General features: G+C 41.5%; 1 protein-coding gene across 27 annotated transcripts in view; it reads right to left on the reverse strand.

The window, feature by feature from the left end:
- Nucleotides 1-19,415, reverse strand: part of DLG2 (discs large MAGUK scaffold protein 2) — a 1,693,368-nt gene that overhangs the window by 334,077 nt on the left and 1,339,876 nt on the right. Inside the window, exon 1 of one of the 27 annotated variants that reach the window (XM_032393580.1) lies at nucleotides 3,201-3,416. The exons of the other annotated variants lie outside the window; for them this stretch is intronic. The gene's annotated coding sequence lies outside the window, so the exon portion shown is untranslated. Of the gene's footprint in view, nucleotides 1-3,200; nucleotides 3,417-19,415 lie in introns of those variants that run through there. 27 annotated transcript variants of the gene reach the window in all.

The raw sequence follows: 19,415 nt of genomic DNA on the forward strand, positions 1-19,415 counted from the left end.
CATGAAGCAGATGCTCATATTCTTCTGTGTTTCTCAATGCTTGTAGGTTATGTGAAAATTTTGTTATCTTCCTTTTTAAGGCCTTGCATAATCTGGCTTTTACTATACCTCTCTCTAGTCTCATAAGACCATAAACAACTCTGATGAGAGTTGATCTTGTCAATCCTCCCATTTCACAGGTAAGGAGACTGAGGCCCAGGAAATGAAGTCGACTTGCAGGGCCACTCTATAATTGTGGTCAGATGAGAATGCTAGTGTTTGCTCCCCTATATTATTACATACCTTCTCTCCCAAGCAAACCCTCTGCTGCAACCAGAAGCTTCCTGCACATCCCTATCTCAACACCATTCCTTATGGATATTTTCCTCCCTGTCCTGCTTCCTGTTCCCTAGGATTAACTGAAGTCTGAATCTTTCTTCGTGTCCACATCAAGTTCTACTTTCCCAGGCCTCCTATTAATGGTCTGTACCACTCATTTGGCCATTAGCCTCACAACCTGGTAGCATTACAAGCACCTTATAGTGCTTTATTATTTTTTAAGGTATAGAATTCAAGTTCATTTTAAATAATTAAAACAATGCAGAAGAACAGCAAGGAAATGAAACATCTTTTTTCTACTCTTTCAGGTAACCACTGATAATAAATTGAATATATAACTTCTATACATTTTTCCTCACACACGTATAAATAATACCCCCAGTTATAGTCCTGATGTCTAGAATAGTACCTGATACACGTCAGTGACTGAACATATATAGGTGCAAAAATACATATATTTACCTTCCTATGTAGTTACCGTTTTCAAAAATAGATCACAGAACACAGTGTTATGTAATTTGCTTTCTTTTTCCATTTAAATTACTTTTTTATGGATCAGTGTCAGCAACTAGACTGTAAGCCCTATGAGGGCAGTCCCAGCCAATGTTTTACTTCTCTTGTATTCCCAGCATGTGGCACAAATTTCCTTCCTCATAAATTATTATTTAGGGTGATTACAATTACATGTGCCTCATGAATCTCTTCCTCTACTCTAAAGAGGTCTTAAGGTTCACAAAGACTCCTGTTCCTCTAAAGAAGCATCATTAACTAGCTCACCAAGAATTTGGTAGCCAGTTCCATTGGCTAATAAGGAAAAGGAGACACCCTAGAAAGTGAAGACAGGAGAACTACTGGAAGGGGTATGTAGAATGATGACAAAGAGGAAGTCAACTTTCTTTAAGGATGGGGCGTTTCCTATGCTGGAGCTGCCATCTTGAATATGGCCTCTTCTGGGAAGTAGATCACACAACATAGAACCTTAACTCTAAAAGTCAACGATTTTATGAAAAGTTTCTTTCTGGTCACTGGAAGAACCAGAAGAAGCAAGAGATAGAGTTCAAAACTCTTCTGAAAGGACAAACTCCATAAAATCAAAAAAGTGAGGAAGAACGGCATCCTCTGGAATTACCTCTCTGTTATCACGTCCTTTGTTCTCTCAAGTATGTATCAGGACTTCATAAAAGCAGCCAAGGCTGTGTGCAGTCTTTTACCATCAGTCCCAAGTGAATATTGTAAACATCAGAAAATTTTCCATTTGCACAGTCATAGAGGTATTTTCAGTCATTTAAATTTTCTAATTACTAACCAATTCCCTCCTTCCAGGCCTCCCAATTTAGTGCACAGAATGTTGCTCCCCACAGAAAACAACTCCCCAGCGAAGTGAGTTTCCATGGTTAGTTGCCAGAGCTCTGGATGTGAACAAAGCCAAAAAGCCACTCTCCCTTACGGAAAAACCATCAAGAAATCAGGTTGCATTGCCATGGTTCGGCTCCTAGCACAAAGTAAATGCTCAATAAGTAATGGGAAGGATGGAAATAAAATTGAGGAGAACAGGAAAGAAAAGAGAGAGGAACAAAGAGGGAAGAAATCCAGTGAAATTGGCTTTCTTCAAACTGCGAGCAGAAATTTAACTGTGGGAGCAAGGAAGTTACTGATAAGGATAATACTAGTCACCAAATACTGGGCAAGAGGGTACCGTGCTGGGCTTGTTAATGCTAATCTTTCCAAGAACTTTTCTGAGGTCAGCAACTAGACTGTAAGCCCTATGAGGAGGAAACTGAGGCACAGAGAGGTTAAAAGCTTCCCAACCAGCAGAAGTGGGTTAGAGCTCTGCTCCGTGTGATACAGACGATGTCCTTTCTCCCTGACACTTGGCTGCCCTCTTCTGTCATCCCGGCTGCCTCCAGCCTCAGTTCTGCAGGTGACACTCCTCTGACAGCCACCAGCGCTGGGGTGCTGCTGAATCGATCCCCCCACATCCCTTCACAAGATGTCACAAAAGGATGACTTCTAACAGCAGCCTTAGCTCTTGCCCGTGCCTGCCATCACTGCGGGCTGCTTTGCCTTCCCATAAACAGCCCCCTCTGGGCATGTAGTCTTTCAGGGCTGCTCTCTTTAGCGCCTCCCCCCGCCCACCCCCCGCCACACACACACCCCGTCATCATCATCATCCTAGTGCAGGGCCAGCTCCCTTCAGCAGCGCAGACACTTTGGGCATTACGGAGAGTTCCACAATCCCTCAGAGCATCTGAATCACTGTCAAACCCTTTTATGTTCCTGTGGCCAAGTTCAGTGCTTCCCCACCCAGCTTACTCCTTGAACTTACTGTACTTCCCCCTATGCTGGGGCCAGCCGGGTGAAAGGTTGCCTGCAGGTGCTGACCAGCCACAGGCTCTGCCACATCTTGTGAGATGGGCCAGCATTAAGTTAGTTGACCCAGAAAGAGGAGCAGCCCTGGAGGCTGCCTGAGACCAGGACCCAGAGCTCACACTCCATCCACTGCACTAACAGTTGCCAGCACCAGAATGAAATACATACAATGCACCCTTGCTGTTCTTGGTGCTGGGAGTTCTGTGGAACCCAGACACGTAATTGCAGAGTCTTTAAAATCCCCTTCCGTTATCTTTTCCCTTTACAATCTAGCCTCACATGCAGCTTCCTATTGTATTGTTTCCTCTTTTGCCAAACGTCTAGCCACCTGGAAAAGTTACCACATACACTGCCATGCAAGGGTAGGGTCCCTTGATTCTCAGACGCGGTTTCCCACTCTACCTCTTCTGTCTTTTCTTCCCGCCGCCCCCTGAGAGTCTCACCTCTTTGATCCTCTCTTGATCTCTGCATCTGCATCTGTGACAACATTCCCTTAGCTTCCCCTTCCTTACCTTTCCTCCACGCGGTCTACTCCCTCCTCTCGCCGCTGCTCTCTCGCCTTTCTCCTACCCCCTCCGTCTGACCGATCTGCCTCCACTTTCTTGCTACATCCTCTTTTCCCTCCTCTGGTTGATTTCTCTGCTCCGTTGCGAGGACAGCCTACGACTTACTGTGTTTACCACCTAAGCACAATTTTATTCTCCATTTGAAGCCCAAACTGACTTTCTGTGAGAGCCCTACAATTACACTAATAGAAAATTAAAAAGTTTTCTTATTCTACCATTAATACAGCTAAAACATTGGGTTGGCTGTCAAATATAGGCAAACCAGAGGAGCTTGCTCTCCAACTGAAATAAAATTATCTCGGCTTGCATTTTCAAGTGCTACCTCAGGCTGTCTTTATATTTAATGCTCTGTGGCTCTAAGTCAAGGACAAGCCTTAAGTTAGGGTTTCTAGGGAAGCTCCCTGTGATTTATAGAGCCCTGGAGCTGCTGTAAAACATTTTTTAAAAAAACCCACTTGTTCCTGTCTAATGTAGACAGCTGCCGCAGATCAAGAAACTGATAGAATGTTTGCCCTCCTTCTTAACATTGCTATTACAAGCTGAATATTCTAGATTCCAAGGTTGCCTCCCCATCTGCCCCTAGCTCCTTACCTAGCATCAGCCAGTTCACAGCAGCTCAATTTTGGGCTTTGGGTATGGGCACAGCTCAAGGCTTACATCCCCTCCATGGTAACCTCCATTTTTTATTCATCCTTCACCAAAAAATCATTCCCTCTTAAAAGCATGAAAACATCACTGTGTTGATGTAAATTTTAGTATGCACCCCAAATATAAAATATGGGGTTGAAGAAGCACTTAGGGGAAAAGTCACATTGGAAACCTGTAAACTGAGGAATTGAAAACCATGACTAGACAACAATAGGTGATTATGCATGCATACCACCCATTTACAGAGAACACATCCATTCTAAATATTACTTCTCTTCAAAGCCAGGCATCACAAGAAAGTCAGGTAAACCAGAAAAAGGTGTGGCTTTTTCAATGAATAGAAGATAAAATAAATGTGGGTAAGAATCACAAATCACTCAGAAAGGCATGTATAATTGTACATTGGGTTTTTTTAGGATAACGTATGTAAAAGTATCTGTTGTATCTATGAAAATTTACCTTTTTTTTTCTTTGTTAAAGCTGGCTTATGGGTGTCTGGACATGTAAGTTTCCTTTCTGGAGTATGAATACACCCTAGGATCAGTAAATGTGTGGGGTTCTCAAAGCAAAAAACTTGTATTTGACTTACAGGCATGATATTCTTGGTTAATATTGATCCTTATCAGTTACATGTATTGAATAAAAACAATTAACTTTATTATTTCCTTCTTTTTAAAAAAGATTTTATTTATTTATTTGAGAGAGAGAGCTCAAGCAGAAGAAGCAGCAGAGGGAGAGGGAGAAACAGACTCCCGCTGAGCAGGGAGCCTGATGCAGGGCTTGATCCCATGACACCAGGATCATGACCTGAGCTGAAGGCAGACACTTAACTGACTGAGACACCCAGGCACCCCAACTTTATTATTTCCTTAAAGAAAGCAAGCTGTTCTGCTCTTATTTATATATATGTGTATACATCTTTCATATATACATTTATGTATTTATCCTATGTATCAAAATATAAATAAGTTAGGGTAATTCCCTATTTTAGATTAGTGCTTTTATGTCCCAATAGGTGGCAAAATCCAGAGACCAGTATATTTTCCAGAATGCTCAGGGGCTAGGACTCTGTCACCAGTTAGCTTTGGAGTGTTGTACTTTAGTTCCTTCATTTATTAAACACACAGACATTGTGCAAAGGAGTCTGTGAGGTTCCATTCAGAGTTATGATTCTGTGATTCAATCATGTGGTTTAAAAATATGTATATACTGTAAGATATTTGATTCTGCAAAGAACTATGTACCTATTCTGCCTCCCTCTATCTATAAAAGTCATTTATTTATTTATTCATTCAAACATTCATTCTAGAAGCATTTATTTGGGACTTAGTATGGTTCAGGTCCTACGGCATGTCTCACGGATGCCAACATTATTTAGACACAACCTCTTTTCTTGAGCTCAGGCTCTAAATGAGGAACTCCTATTTTATAGGCTTTTATCTCAAAGATTGTAATTGCATAAAGTCAAAGTTTCTATGTAAGAAACTTAAGATGTGCTGATGACAATCAGTAGTTCATTTTGGAGAACTGTTTACCTCTCTCTTTCTCTCTCTCTCTTTCTTTAAATCAATGAGGGCAGGGGCACCTGAGTGGCTCAGTCAGTTAAGGCTCTGACTCTTGATTTTGGCTCAGGTCATGACCTCAGGGTCATGAGATCCAGCCCAGCATCCGGGCACTGCGCTCAGTGGGGAGTCTGCTTTAGATTCTCTCTCCCTCTCCCCCTCTCCGCGCTTGTGCACGCATACACTCTCTCTAAAATAAATAAATAAATCTTAAAAAAAAAATCAGTGAGGGCAGTGTGATAGAAGGGAAAGAGTGTGGGTTTTGTATAGCAGGTTCAAGTTTGGAATTTTGGCACCCATGGGTGATTCTGAACAAGTTACCTGCTCTGAGACTGTATTTTCACATCTATGAAGTGATGATAGGAATATCTACTCTCCAAGAGTTGCAGAGTTACACTGGGGACTGAATAAGATAAGATGAAAACTACCCAGTGGATGGTGGCTGTTGCTTTGAATATGGGAAGTTAGAAAACACTCCTGCTTTAATAGCCTTTTCAAGTAAGTAAACCAATACAGATGGCTTGTTTTTTGGCCTGAACCCTCTGAAGACTCTTTACATGCTACCATCTATGGCTGTAACCTCTACCCAAAAGGTGAAGGGCTGAGACATCTGTGGGGGTTCCATGGGTACCAGATAGTTACAAATCCATATTAGTTTGAATATTAGTTTGAACCATACAAAACTGCCAGTATTTGACTTGACCTTCAAAAGCAACAGTTTTGCATGGTTCAATTTAATACTACTGGTGGATGATACTACTAAAAGCAAATTTCAATTTTATACTTTTTAATATGAATGGCATATAAAATTTAAAAATTGCTTTGGGGGATTACTTCCTGGTTTAAAAAGATTTAATGGGTAAAATTTATGTCATTTGCTTTTTAGATTAAGGAAGAAATGGTAAAATAAATCTACCTGGTTCTTTTTCCCAGAGGAGTCTTAGAAGGCTCAAATTTGAGTTTGATGTTGTAGAAATTTCAGCCTCAGGCAACAGGGTAAGGGACATTAAAATCCATTATTTATTGGCTGTTAAGGAAAAGAGCAAATCTGACTATTTCAAGGGAATGACATAAGAATGTCAGCTAATGAGCTGAAACTTGTTTCTGACTGTGACATATTACTGAACAAAAGATTAGAGGAAATTAGTACGAGAGAGAGAGATTTCGTTTACTTTTTTTTTTTTTTTGGCTACGTACGTGGGAGAGACAGAGGATTGGGAGTGCGTAGGAGAAGTGTGAGAGGATATGTGGGAGAAGAAGTGTTTAAAATGTTCAAAGGAAACTAAGATGAAGACATGAAAATGTACGCAGGGGTATAGGTTTCCAAAACCAATGATTCAGACAAGTACTCCCAGTGTTGCCATCAGCATCCTTTACCAGTAGCTTTTGAACTCCCATCCGTGCTCTCTACTGGGCCGAGAAAGCTCTATCTTCTTTGATAGCCACTTGTTCCATTCACCCTTGCCTTGGGAAGCCCAATTCAAATCCTACTTCTATGAAATTCCCCCTAGTAAGGAAAGGACATTTACTTTGTCTAGCCTTAAAACTTAAGCACATAAAAATACTTCTTTTTCTTCCAACTCCCTCTTTCCAAGTGCTTTGCAAATGGCGAGTGTTGGTGTTCGGCTGTGGTGTGTGAGCTAAGAAAGACATCTGCACCTCTGACGTGGCCTGTAGACTTTTTCCTGGTTTGCACTTGCTGTGATAATCCCTAAATTGGACTTAACATTCACGAAAGGACTGCCACGTTTAAGATCCACTGTCTCACCTTGCAGTTTGCTTTCAACATCCACAGAGGCAAGTGCATCACTCAAGCCTTCTAATAAAATGGGGATAGCACAGGCCATACCAGCCAAAACACTTCCTATAATGGAGACCTTATTGTGATGAATTACCTCCATGGAAGTGAAATTCATTTAAAGTTTATATTTATACTTGACGTTGCTATCCTAGAGATGAGGGTGTGGGGCCAGCTGAGCCCAGGCAGGATGTCTGCCTTCCACGGGAGACTAAGAGCCTTCTCTGGGCCAAAGAAATGCCCTCCTGCGGCAGCCCATCTCCGGCTGACTTGTAGGACTCCAATGGCTCTGCTCATGGCCTCACTCAAGAGATGAACAAGAGATGGAGGCCCTCTCACTGAGCAAGGAGGGAGGAAGCCACTGGCTGTTTTAACTCCCTCTTGCCTGGCTACTACAGCTGTGTGAGGCCAGCCCCACCTCCTGTAGGCCTTACAGGGGCCTCCAGAAAGGACTTCTCATGTCTGCTCAGATAGAGGCAATCAAGGGCTTCTCTAGGAAGTGAACCCTGAGTTCTACCATTTTACAAATGACTTCCATGTTGGAAACACATAATGCACCAACCTAGATCCCTGGATTTATTAGTTTTTTCTTTTTAGCATGTATGCCAAGTTAGAACCACTATTTCTGATTCCAGAGCCAACACACTTAAGAATCCCTATATCTAACTCCATTTCCCTTGATCTCACCCTCTTCAGGGCACCCCAATTTCCCTTTCATTTTCTAATACATCATGTACATTCATCCTGGTCTGTTGCTTCTTGATTCCTTTATCAAAATGCAGCAAATGGGGCGCCTGGGTGGCTCAGTTGGTTAAGTGTCTGCCTTTGGCTCAGGTTATGATCCCGGAGTTCCAGGATGGAGCCCCGCATCGGGCTTCCTGCTCAGTGGGGTGCCTGCTTCTCCCTCTCCCTCTGCCGCTCCCCCCGCTTGTGCTCTCTCTCTTTCTCTCTCTCTCAAATAAATAAAATATTAAAAAAAAAAAATGCAGCAGCTAGAATGCAACATTGTCCCTAGGAAGGTCCTAACCAGTGTGGAGTCCAGAAGCTCCTAGGCAGATACTGTGGCAGCAACATCAGATGGCTACCTGTGGTCACCTAAAACCAAAAGATCTTCTTCTAAGGAGCTGCTGCCAGATATCTATTCTAAACTGGTGTAATTAATTTTGGGAACTGTGTTTTCCTAGACTGTCTGCCTGGGCAAGGAATTTTGTATGCCCGGTAAGTGTAAACAGCCAGTAAGTATTTACAGGTTTGGTGCCGGTAGTTTGCTTTCTAATGGATACTTATTTAATACCTCAGAACCTGTTTTTCCATTGGAAAATAGACAAGAATATATTCCCTGCTAGTTTTGAGGGAAGTGCAAATGAGATTATACACAAAATGTAAGGGGATATTATTATCACAGATAATCTAGGTTTTAATACCACACCAGAAAGGTAGTTATAACTGTTAAACCTGTAATCACAGGAACTACAGCCTAGAGGTCCTATAAACTACCCCAACATAAGATCATCTATCTAGATTTTAATCGGAAAAAAAAAAAATTACAATTGTGTTTACCCTTTAAAAGATGTTCAACGTTTGCTTTCACTGCCCTCTAGTGGTTGTTATATAGAAGACGGAACTAAATTTTTGACATTTTTATTTTTGAGATATCAGGCACAATCTCATAAACAGTTATACTGTTATGTTACATACCTTCCCATCACTTGGTAACACGTTAAGAGTCAGCCTACAGGGACAGTACCTAGCACTGTGTCCTGCACAGCGCAGATGCACTACGTCGTGAATTAGTGGTTAGCATCATTTCATTGTCTCCACAAAGATTCCGCTGACTTCAAGTAATAACCTAACTTTACTCACTCAGTAAATATTTAGAAGCAAAGACAGACATTTTCCCGGCTTACATTCTAGTGAGAAAAATGGAGTATTAAATACGTCATTGCAAACTAGCATGGTAACCGCGATAGGGGAAGAACCGGGTATATGTGTGCATTGAGAAACTCTAACCTGGACATGTTTCTGTGTGTTGGAAAGGCTGGGCGGGATGTGAGAGAGAAGCCATTGGAAGGTGTTCTGAGAGTGTAACAAGTAACCCGGGACCTGAGGGATGAACAGAAGTTATTCAGAAGAATGTGGGGTGGGAGGACACGGTGCTAAAGGAGGTTAGCTAATAAAGAAAGGAGGGTTTCAGAGATGAGGCCGGACAACATTTTTTAAAAGCTATATTGGGGAGTTTAGCCTTTATTCTCACAATTAATTTATAACCAGTGGACTCTGACAAAGCATGAACTCATGTCTTCACTTTTTATTTTTTTTAAGCTCATTATTTAAAGGGAAAATTCTAGTTATTAATTATAAAGCAATTGTTTAAGAAACTTTCAGTATGTCCTTTTTCAAACCCAAAGTGCCCTCAAACACATACATTCCTAGAATGTTGGAGCTGGAAGGGCCTTCAGAGGTCATGAGTTTCCCTGGTTTCACTTTAGGAGGGGAGGGGAGGACAGGGAGGTCCTCAGATTGCGCTGAGTGACTGCACCTGGAAACTGCTTTTCCTTGATCTCAAATTCCTCAGTCTGGGATTCAGAGGCCTGCCTAGTGTCCTCTATTGCACATCTGATGGGTTCAGAGCATTCAGAATTCTTAAGCACCTGGCTTTTCACCTCTGCACTGGACTGCATGCTCTTCCGTTGTGGTCTGATAAAAAGGAGGTTTATCTTAGACTTTCAGAGGACCTGGGAGGGTCTTCTTATGACTAATTAGAGCACCAGCCAATCTAGCCCGGACCACCCGTCAGGTTTTTGCCTCTGTGAAGGAACTCCCTGGCCTCTCTGTACTTTTCTTATGACACAACTCTATGTGAACTGACTCATTTCTTCTAGACTACAAGCATCTTGAGGACATGACACATGGCTTAGTCATCACTACGTCCTATATAACAAGGTAATGTGGGCACTGAAAGCCCCTATCAAGTTTGCTGTAGGCACAGGTGGGTGGATAAATGAACAGAGTGGGAGATCTCATTTCCTAACAGAAGGTTTAAGTAGATGTTAGTAAGGGAATGAAGGATAGATTATCTTAATAGCTTGTATTAGATTTTTTCCACAGGGAAGAATCTGATTTTAGAAAATAGAATGAAGAGCCATCTGAAGTGAAAGGAGAGTCTCTTACAAGAAGCAAAAATAGTAATTGTACTCTTTTTCGTAAAGAATGACCATGACTTTGAAGGTAGTAAGAGATTAGAGAAGAGAGGTCAGGATAAACAGAGAAAAATCCGGGCAGCATAGAGAAGTGCCTGCCAGAGAAAGATATCTGATGCTTAATTTAAAATTTGTTTTACAGGTTTGATGTAAACCACTGCCATCTTTTTGAGCCTTATATACAGCTTACTACACACAAAGGGGATGTTAACGAACACCCATTTATGTTAGATTGAGAAAGAGTGTGCTTTTCTGTGATGTTCACAATTCCAGAGACACCTAACTCATGCATGTGTACGCTGAATATAAAGGCAGATCAAAAAATGAAAGAAAAATGTAGTTTATACCTTCCTTAATTCTACCATAAATGTGTCAGTAGAATAAAAATACATGAAAAAAAAAAAAAACCCAGCCATAATTTAGTGATTATGCTGCACACAAAATATGAGAGATATAGGCAAGAAATGTTTTTGTAGATTGGAATCACAGGATCATTTCCAGCATGGTCCATCAGGAAAGTTTTCCCCCAGGTAGATTTGAACATAGAGAAATAACAAGCAATTAAATTATATGGAAGATTAACTACTGGCCCCTCACTGATCCCTCTCGTTCTTCAAGCAGTAGAATCACTGATCAATCCCTGTTAAGAAAGGGACATTTCTCATTTTGAGCTTTCTCAAGCAATTTTGGCTTCCTAGAGCTCCTGGCTGATTCTCAGTGCTTTGTTACTTGTAAAAATGGGACTCCCTCAATATTAAAAAAAGCAACAAAGCCATACATTCTACTTTCAGGTTTTAATTCAATTTGTATTCCTTAAATTATATTTTAAAAATCTAGCATTATGATAACCAGTTTTAAAACTGCAGTCAAATACAATCAGTACAAAATCCCAGCAAACAGGTCAGATACCACCAGCGTACACAGTTCTATGCAAAATCTTTTACTGCCATCTTGTGGATTCTCAAGAAATAGCCTCGGGGCGCCTGGGTGGCTCAGTCGTTAAGCGTCTGCCTTTGCCTTCGGCTCAGGTCATGGTCCCGGGGTCCCGGGGATCAAGTCCCACATCAGGCTCCCTGCTCAGCAGGAAGGCTGCTTCTCCCTCTCCCATTCCCCACTGCTGGTATTCCCTCTCTTGCTGTATCTCTGTCAAATAAATAAATAAAATCTTAAAAAAAAAACCCAAAAACCAAACAAAAGAAATAGCCTCAGTCACAACATGCTATTTAGTGTAGAGTACTAGGTTTGTATGCCACAGTATATGAAAATATCTGGGAAACGTATTAAAAAAAAGAGCAACTAAGTTTTCAGGCTCCCATTTAATTTGACCACTTTGGATGCACTATTTAACTTCTACATGGCTTAAATTCTTCATGAAAAGTACGAATTATAATAATGGTGAATCCCCTGCCTGTTGCGAGTTTGCTTTGAAAATTAAAACATAAAATTGCTCTGTAAACCAGAAAGTATTCAGAAACAATCAATTATTATCCTTGTTATCATGCAGCACTGCTAGATTGATGATACCTAAGCAAATGCATTGTTACGTAAGCAACAAGATAAATACGGTTCTGATGGAAGAGACCAGACCTTAGTGCCTGTCTTCAGAGTGATGTATCTTGTCTTGAGGGCTTTGGGGACAAGAGAGAAAATGTTTCCAGTGAAAAGAAACCCTGGAGATCATATCTCCTGGAGCAAATAACATGGGCCTGGGGACTGAGGAAGGGGTATTTTCTTTCTTACTGGTTTACTGATGTGCAAGTGGGTCCTGACATTCCAAAAACACAATAAATATGCAGTCCAGAGAGAGCTGCTTCTGCTACCCTTGGGATACCATCCACTGACCCATACTTCAGTCATTTTCTTGTAACCTTTTCAGCTTTATTTTCTCTCCCAAACACTTAAAATGGAAAACAGAGGCAACGTGTTGGATCATAGATGACACTGACAACTTAAAAAAAAAAAGTCATCTGTGCATTTCAGGGAACAATTTGGAACAAAACCTTCAAAGGGTTTTTCTTTCCCTAGGGAAGGTTTCTTCAGGTTCTTTTCATTCACTAACTTACTCACCACTCACTAACACCTCCGTGTGCACTGGGTTAGACCCTGGGACGCAGTTATGGTCAAGACACATCTCTATCCTCAAGGAACTCTGTTGAGGAAATATTTATGAAAACAAACCAAGACCAAAAGGAAAACATGGGGCATTATTGAACTGTGGGGACACAAGGATGGGGAGGAGGGGAGAGGCCATCTCCCTGTGTACCTGAACCCCACTTAAGGCTTAGGGGTCTTTTGTATGTCCTTTAATTTGGCCTCCTAGCCCTGTTCAATAAATTTCTCCCTCCTCTGAATTCTTGAAGCTCTTAACTATAATAACCAGTTCACCTGGCAATTACCTCAGGTGCTTTGCCTGGTTAGTTTTCACCAAACCACTCTCTATTATACGTCTCTATCTGCAGTTCATCTTAATAATTAAAATCATTTATGGGCGCCTGGGTGGCTCAGTTGGTTAAGCATCTGCCTTCGGCTCAGGTCGTGATCCCAGAGTCCCGGGATCGAACCCCGCATTGGGCTTCCTGCTCAGCGGGGAGTCTGCTTCTCCCTCAGCCCTTCACCCTGATCATGTTCTCTCTTTTGTTGTCTCTCTCAAATAAATACAATCTTTAAAAAAAATAAAAATAAAATCATTTATAACAGTCTATGGCTTCAAATATAATCCTTATTCCTTTCTTCCTTATATGTTTTTATAATTTAATTTAAAAAATGTACTAACCATCTACTATATGTTAGGAATTTTGCTTTTAGCAGTTCTCAGCATTCAGTTTTGAAACATTGTAATTCCAGAGCATGAACACCCCACCCCCCACAGCCATGGGAATTTCCATGAGATGATATAAGATAGGATTTTCTGCAGGGGAACAATTTGTAGCATCTAGAACTATTGTGGCATCTGTCTGTTCTTATTCCTTTCTTTTTCCCAAGATTCTCTTTATTACCCCTGTATACTCTCCTAGTTCCTTATGCCCCTTAATATGGTCTTATTTAAGGATTTGTCTTCCTTATCCCTGCTCTGATCTGCCACTAGTCTGGAGGGCAAAGATCCTACTATTTAACTCTTTATTCTTAAAGCTTTCCATGTCATCATGATCTTCATGTGGGTCTCAGAAGGAAACTATTCCCATTCTGCATGTGTCTCTCTTCTCTTTTGCTTGTGTGAGTTAGGTGGGTCCCCCAACCTACACACTAGTTGGAAGTTCATACCTCATGACTCATGACTGCTGTGGCTTCAAGTCCTGCAGTTGCTTAGAACCTGGGCAGAAGTTAGGAAGCAGAGCAAAGGCCAAAGCCTCCCTTGAGAATTTGGGGTAGTAGAAAGGGAAGTAGCTTATACAAGTGCAGAGTGCTGCTGATGGGTGCTCACTGACTCTCCTTTCATGTGTCAGTTATTGCGAATGGTCGCTCTATGTGGGGAAATGAGTGCTGGTGGTGGTGATGATGAGGATGAGGATGATGATGAAGGTGATACTTCATCAAGGAATTTATTATTTATCAAGGAATTTATTATTTATTTTAAACAACAAAATAGTAGGATGAGAATGCTAAAACAATGTAGTTGTTCCTTTCTATCACATCTGCACTATAACCATGCTCATGTTCTATGTCTCTACTAGGTTAGCACCCCATGAAGGTGGGATCAATGTCTGGTTCACCTCCCTCTTCCCTATAGCACCTGGCATAGTACTTGAATTATGCTCTCACATTCAGCACCTAGGAAGTGCCAGGACCTGTTTAGGAGCTAGGAATACAGCAATAAACACAATGGATCAATAAGAGGTATTTAACAAATCAAAGAATTAAATAAGAATTGCAGTCATGTATATAACGTGTTTTCCATTTCTTCCACTCAATATACATATATTTAGGTGAACTGATAAATAAACCACTAATTTCCCCCTCTCTACATCAACACCCAAACACTATTTCCATCCACATAAAAAGTTATAAAAAACAAACTCTACCCCCTAGTGGCCATCCCATTCCATTCCCCTTCTCAGCAAAACTCAGAGGAGATACCTGCAATCATGGCCATTAACTCCTCTCCTCCCATTCCCTCAGAAATCTGCTCCGTATGGCTTCTCACCCAATTATACTACAGACACTGCTTTGTTATTTGAATCAGTAAGTTCCATGTTGTTAAATTCAGCAGTTAATTTTCAGTTCCCATCTTATGTGCCTGACCAACAGCTTTTGAAGTAGTTGGTCCCACTCTCTGGAAAAACTTTCTCTTCTTAGCTCCCGGGTCCTACCTGACTCCTCTTACTTTGCTGGTCCCTCCTCTTCTCCTATAGGCTCCGTTTGTTCCCTGCTCCACCAAGAGGAGTGTCTCCATCTCAACCAGTAGCCTCTCTGCTTCGTTCATGTTCAGGCAGAAAACCTTGCAGCCATCCTCTACAGCTTCCTTTTTCCCCACATCCAATCTCTCAGGAGATCTGTTAACTCTCTCTTCTAAACAAACCCAGCATCGCTTCTCACTTCCTCCACTAATACCACAGTTGTCCATTCCTCCACTGTCTCTCATGCTGATTATTCACATAGACTCCACAAGCTTGCCTCCTGCTTCCATCCTTGTCCCTTGGCCCACTGTCAACATAGCAGCCAAAGAGATCCTCTTAAAATGTAAGTGAATTCATATCATGTCACTTTCCTGCTTATAATCCTCCATGGCTCTTCATTTTCTCAGAGTGAAAGTCAAGCCGTTACAGAGGCCTGCGAGGCTGTGCTCTCTGTGACCTGCCCGCTACTCCTTGTCCTCACCTCCTACTCCTCTCCCCGCACCACCCCAGAGTGGCTTCCTCAATACACCGGGCATGCACTTTACCCAGACTGGATGCTGGCTGTTCCCTCTGTCTGGAACTACCCCCAGATACCTGCATGGCCCACTTTCCCTTCCTTCAAGTCTTTGCTAACACGTCACCTTCTCAATGAGGCCCACTCTGACGTGACCTTATTTAAACTTCAACTCCTCTCTCTGCACTCCAAATTGCCCTTACACTGCTCCACTGGTTTTCCATACCTTCTAATAGATTCCATAATTTACTTATCCATTACTTGAAAAATATATTGTTTGTTTTTCCCACTAGAATGTAAGCACCATGAGGCAGCAATTTGTCTGTTTCCTTTTATTTTAACTCTTATATTCTTAATAATGCCTGGCACATAATGACTCCTGAAGAAACTGTTGCATAAATGAATGAATGCATGAATGAATAATTAGTTCTCATCAGGCACTGTGCTAATGGCTTAAATACATTATTTTATCCAATGCCCTTATCACTTAGGAAATTCCAAGGGTTTTAGGAGCTCTGTGCCACAAATGGGGATGAATACTAAATACAGCACCTCCAGCAGTGTGGCCTGGTGGTAGCTGGCCAGTGGTGTTGGCCTCAAGGATAGCATCTTTAAAAAAAAAAAAGATTTTATTTATTATTTGAGAGAGAGAGAGAGCGCACAGGAGAGAGGTGAAGGGCAGAGGGAGAAGCAGACTCCCTGCTCAGAGGGGAGCCCGATGTGGGGTTCGATCCCAGGACTCCTGGATCGTGACCTGAGCCAAAGGCAGATGCTTAACCGACGGAGCCACCCAGGTGCCCCAAGGATAGCATCTCTAACAGACTGTCCTTCTACAGGATTTCCTCCCTGGCCTCTGACCCTGGTTCCCCAGCCTGGCTGAAGATCCAAGGAGCTGTTTGTTATTTCTCTAACAAATTCTTTTTTCATTTAAGCACCCAGAAGTCTGTTGTCTGGAGTCTAGAACTCCAGCACATAAATTCACCAACCATGCTCCCATCAGGCACATTCCTAAAGTAGTTAGCATTATAGGTGAGGAAGCTGGTTGTGATGGAAGGAGGCCTACCCCTGGTGTCCCATTGGCTTTGGGTTAGAAAATCACTCAACTCTTCAGTTTCTCCCTGTATAAAATGGCAAATGATCCCTTTCTAACCTGTCCTGAAGGAATCTTACATGGATCAAATGAGATAATGTTCAAAGCAAGGGGCTTGGTACATAGAAATGGTGAGGCAAATGGAAGGGATTAGAGATTAAGTTAGTCAGAGGCAAAAGCAAATGGGAGCTAAAAATCAGCCCACTTTCAGTTGAGGATCACTCCTCTTTACAACCTGAGATCTGTGCCAGGTTTTCCCTTTATCAGGGGTCAGCTTATGTGGAGAAGGCTTAGGATCAAATGTTTACCCCTTGAGGCTTATATAGGAACTCTTAATCATCTAAACATCTTTTTGGAAGAAGACTATATATTATAAACACATTTTAAAATTAAACATCACATGAGGTGCCTGGGTGGCTCAGTTAAGCATGTGCGTTTGGCTCAGGTCATGATCATGGGGTCCACTCAGTGGGGAGTCTGCTTGTCCCTCTTCCTCTGATGCTCCCCCTGCTTGTGCTCTCTTTTTTCCTCTCTCTCTGGCTCACTCTCTCAAATAAATAAAATCTTAAAAAAAAATAAAATTAAACATCACATTTAGCATGTAAAAGAATATTTATTTAATATTTTCTGATCTGTTGGAATTCCTATTTGTCTATTAGGAAAGGATCTGTCTGATTTGGAATACATGACATTGGCCAGAAAGCTAGAAGTTTTAAGATATTCTGAATCTTCAGGACAGAAGGGGCCCTATGGGCCATGAGTCAGAGTAAATACAACTGAGAGGAGCCCTGGGGTTCCCAGCTGCCTTAGAGAAGTGGGCAAGGAGGAGTCTCTCATTCATTCATTCATTAAACACTTGCCCAGTAGCTGGGTCTCTGTTAAGCAACGGGATGCAGAGATGACTCAGACATAGTTAGTCCTCGCCCTCAAGGGATGCTTCAGAGAATGTAGATGTTGCTTTAAGTCGCCTCAATTTTAGAATCTATACGCAAAATGACTTCTGTGGTGGCTCATACATCTCCTTGTAAATGCTCTACTATCTCAGGCATTTATCTTTTCTCACTAAATGGACTTAAAGTGTGGACAGCCTCAGACATAAGCAAACCGACAAATTCAATTTTCTTTCTGAAGTCTGCCATTACAGAAAAAGCGTACCTTTGAAATCAGAAACAACAGAGGTTCAAATACCCCTGTCATTGCTGATTAGCTGTGTGATCTTGGGCAAATCATTTCATGTCTCTGAGCCTTCAGCCCAACATGGTTGTTGCTAGAATTCAGTGAAATCACAGTACGTTACGTTACTTGGTACTAAGCAGATACTCAATAAATATTAGGCATTTTATCCCTAATTCTCCACTGTTCTTGCTTTTTCTTTGTTGGGAAGCGTCTCCTATGGAAAGCCTTCTCGCATTCCCAGGCTTGGCTAATGATAGCCTCTTTGTGCCCATGTGCTTCCCCAGAACTTACCATCAGTACTTCCCGTGTTATATTGGAAATAATCTATTTATGTGTGTGTCTCCCCACATGAGCCTGAATGTTCACTAAGGACATAGCTATATTTTTCATGTTGGATCTTTAAAGCCTTGTAGTTTTTGGCACTTAGTAGATGCTTAGTAAATGTCTGCAGCTTGATTTTATGTGAATAGGTTAATAAGTTCTATGTAAAGAATATCCTTTATCTAATGCTCCACAAACGCCTTCCTCATTTATATTTCTGTCTGATGAGGATCTTTCCAGATTTCCTCTTTAGTCTTAGTCTTAGGTATTTGGGTTACAGTCTCCCCACCGCACCTCTGAACTCTGCAAATAATGTTTCACTGTGGAAATGTTACTTCTCCCAAATAAAACACTTGTATGAGTTCTACTGGAGATTAGTTTAAGGCAGAATTTCTAAAAGTATATTCCACTGGATAGTAATTCATATTCTAGGGGAAAAAAGATTCTTTAGTCAAATAAGGTTTAAAAAAATGCTTTAATAGCACTTCTTTATTTGCTATAAGACTTCTCAAATCCTTCATTTGATCATGAGCCTTTTTTCATGGAGCATTTCACAGATCTAGTATAATATAGAATGCATTTGTAGAACTATTTCTTGGGGAAAAATTGGAACTGATATCACTGAAGTTCAGACTTTTGAATGCTGCATAAAGCTGGGTAATGAAATAGTTTTTCTGTGGGTTATCTATTAGAAATCTGACTTTTAAGTGCATGTTTCCCGATACTATTCTTGCTGCATCTCTACAAGTTGTGATATAGAGAGTGTTAATAACCATAAGCAGTACTTAAGAAATGTATCAGAAAATAGCAATGTTAATTTCGTCTTGCTAACATGCCCATAAATTTTATCGGGTTTATTCATTTGATGGGTATCATTCACTAGCCAGATTCTATGTCAGACAATGGAGATGCTTCCTAAGTGGAGTCTGGGGCAATGCACAAATTGTTTGGAGCCCTTTGGGTCATAGAAGGCCCTTGCTCATTCTGAATTCATTTTCAGAGCAAATTTAGTACATGCACAGGTGCCTGGTGGGAGTTTGCACCCATCAACATGGCTATTCCTTTCGTTAGAGCAGTGGAACACTTCCATGTGGATTGCCAATAAGTAATTCCCGCCCTGAGACCTCTCAAGTGACCCACAACCCTGGCTGCCCAAAGACTCCACTTCCATCCAATCCTGTAGCTGGGGCCCTATGGCCATGCATTGTATGGGCTGGTGCTAAATCGTATGTGCCAAGTTGCTAAATATTTTGAGTAGTACCCCTGATTGGAGGAGAAAAAAAAGCCAGGGTGGCTGAGATATATATGAGAGTAGGGGAAGTGGTGTATATGCAGCCAGGGAGGCAGGCAGGAGCCAGGTCCTACAACACCTTGTAGGCTATGTTAAGAATTTTGGACTTTATCTTAATGACAGAAAGTGGCCGAAAAATTTTAAGAAAAGGGGAGAAATGACATGGTCAGATAGGCTTTTAAAAGGCTCGCTCTTCCCAAAGGTTGAAAGTCGATATGGGATGGGGG

This window comes from Phoca vitulina, unplaced genomic scaffold (assembly GCF_004348235.1).
Source record: "Phoca vitulina isolate PV1807 unplaced genomic scaffold, GSC_HSeal_1.0 scaffold74, whole genome shotgun sequence".
In the NCBI taxonomy this organism is placed as follows: Eukaryota; Metazoa; Chordata; class Mammalia; order Carnivora; family Phocidae; genus Phoca; species Phoca vitulina.